Raw genomic sequence first — 2,732 nt, 5'->3', positions numbered from 1 at the left:
CACAGTGGTGTAACACACAGGACGTAGACCCCATGAGCTGTCAGGTAGAGAGTGTGCTCTCATTCCTGCAGTTTATGTTTGATAAGCAGAAATCGCCCTCCACCATTCGAGTGTTTGCAGCGGCAATTTCAGCTGGTCATGAAGGGTTTAACGGGAAAAACCTGTTTAGTCATCCATTAGTGAAACGTTTTTTATTGGGAACGCGACGGCTTAGGCCAATGCCTAGAGCTACGCTGCCCCGATGGGATTTGGCTTTGGTTCTCGAAGCGCTATGTAAGTCGCCGTTCGAGCCATTGAATCAAATACCCCTCAAAATGCTGTCTATCAAGACGGCGCTGTTGCTCGCCTTGACTACCGCTAAGCGGGTCAGTGATTTGAGTGCACTGTCGACGAGACCCGACTGCCTTGCCATTAATGGCGATTTGAGCAGAGCGGTGTTACGTCCCAACCCGGCATTTGTGCCGAAGGTTATTAACAGTGCATATAGATCACAGACCGTGGAATTGTGGGCTTTTTATCCCCCTCCCCATGGGGAGAGGAGTGAGAAAAAGCTGCATTGTCTGTGCCCAGTACGCGCTTTGGCGTGTTACGTTGAGCGCACAGCAGCGATTAGGTCATCGCCTCAGCTGTTTGTGTGTCACGGTGCGGCTGCATTGGGTAGACCACTTTCAAAACAGCGATTGTCTCATTGGCTTTGTGAAGGCATTGAGACGGCGTACGAGGCGGCGGGGCAACAACCGCCTCAGGGTATTAGGGCGCATTCCACTCGTGGAGTAGCAGCTTCTACTGCCCTCTTCAGAGGTACAGAGGTAGTGGATATTTGTAGAGCGGCGTCTTGGTCGACACCGTCTCCTTTTATTCGTTTCTATCTGTTGGATATGTCTTCTAACTCTTTGGCTCGATCTGTACTCAGCGTGGCTGAAGGGAGATCTTGAGAAAGAAACAGAGAAAGAAAGCAGGATTGTGACCATGTTCATAAATCCGCTTTTGTTAGAAGTAACATATTTGGATGGACATGTTTTCCAACTCTTTAACTCGGTCGGCTTTCAGCAGAGCTGAAAGGCGATTTTGAGATGAAGGGAGTAGACAAAGCAGGACCTTGGACAGGTTCCAATCAGGTCCGCTTTGGTGAAGAAAACTTGTCATGGTATCAAGAATATTGAGGCACGGCTATCTGCTAGTACAGATTAGCATGGCTTCTATTCTGATGATCTGCCCAATAGCCATTGCCATTGTCATTGAGCTAGATGGGACGGGTCCATAACCGATGACGCGGTATATTGTGACGCCCTAATGGGTTTCTTAGTTGCAGTACTGCGGGAATTGGTTGCAGCCATTGCTGGGCTTGACCTTTTTTCATTTTTTAATGGAAAGTGTTAGGCTCGGCAGGGAGTACATTTTGGAGCGTTTCGCTCCGCCTTAAACCACTAGGAGCATAGCTCCCCTATGGGGCGGAGCTCCACGATATAGAACGATTAGTTACCGGAGTGTAACTCCAGTTCTATGAGTGGAGCGGAGCCCCATAGGACTTAAGGCCCTACCGACCCTCTCTAGTCTCGCTGAAGATAATATCTCGGGAGGCAGATTGAGGGAACGGGGTTCCTTATATAGGGACACCTGTACTCCTATTGGCTGTAGGTGTGTGCATAAATTTGCTTCAGGCTGTTCTGCCCTAGGGCAGAGGGTAAACCACTAGGAGCATAGCTCCCCTATGGGGCTCCGCTCCACTCATAGAACTGGAGTTACACTCCGGTAACTAATCGCTGTCACTCTTGACTTTGGCGACTATTATTGCGCGTAAAGGGCCGGCGGCGTCCTATTGCGCGCGCACCGGGAGTTTGAGTTTTGGAGAGGCCGGGCCTCCCGTCCAATGGCCAACGGAGGAGGCCTGCGAAACGGGCCAATCGGGGTGGTGGGGAGATGGTGTCCAATCAGCAGGCGCCACTGCCGGCTTTATAAACTTCACATAGGCATTTCGAGGCTATACTCCCGACTGTCAGAGCAGCGCCATGGCCAGAACCAAGCAAACCGCTCGCAAATCCACCGGTGGCAAAGCCCCCAGGAAGCAGCTCGCCACTAAGGCTGCTCGCAAGAGTGCCCCGGCCACCGGCGGTGTGAAGAAGCCTCACCGTTACAGGCCCGGCACCGTGGCTCTGAGAGAGATCCGTCGTTACCAGAAGTCCACTGAGCTACTCATCCGCAAGCTGCCCTTCCAGCGCCTGGTGCGAGAAATCGCCCAGGACTTCAAGACCGACCTGCGCTTCCAGAGCTCCGCCGTGATGGCCCTACAGGAGGCTAGCGAGGCTTACCTGGTCGGCCTGTTCGAGGACACCAACCTGTGCGCCATCCACGCCAAGCGGGTGACCATCATGCCCAAGGACATCCAGCTGGCCCGCCGTATTCGCGGAGAGCGCGCATAAATGAGGATGACCTGAACTCGAATATCCCCCAAAGGCTCTTTTAAGAGCCACCTCCATATTTCCATCAAAAAGGCACAATTGTTCCATGTATACACGCACCTCTACATTAGCCACCATGTATGTTGTTCACTAACACGTCTAAAAGCTACGTATTGCACCTTTTTAGTTGCCTGAAGTCTAGCTTCAATGTTTGTGTGTGTATATACACAACCATCTGGCATCATCCACTTCCTTTGAACTATATAGTAACACAGTAAAATGCTTTACAAAGGAGGGGAAAAAGAAACGAGTGATAATATAGGCCGAATAGTA

General features: G+C 51.3%; 1 pseudogene across 1 annotated transcript; it reads left to right on the top strand.

Moving 5' to 3' along the window:
* Positions 1 to 1,870: 1,870 nt before the first annotated feature.
* On the top strand, positions 1,871 to 2,420 carry LOC311122489 (histone H3.2-like; annotated as a pseudogene). The gene has a single exon. The product of its transcript is annotated as a histone H3.2-like (transcript).
* The last annotated feature ends 312 nt before the right edge of the window (positions 2,421 to 2,732 follow it).

The sequence above is a fragment of the Coregonus lavaretus genome (assembly GCF_964263955.1).
Source record: "Coregonus lavaretus genome assembly, contig: HAP1_SCAFFOLD_3286, whole genome shotgun sequence".
Classification (NCBI taxonomy): Eukaryota; Metazoa; Chordata; class Actinopteri; order Salmoniformes; family Salmonidae; genus Coregonus; species Coregonus lavaretus.
Note: the sequence above shows the minus strand (reverse complement) of the source record. Positions and strands in the feature narration are given on the sequence as shown.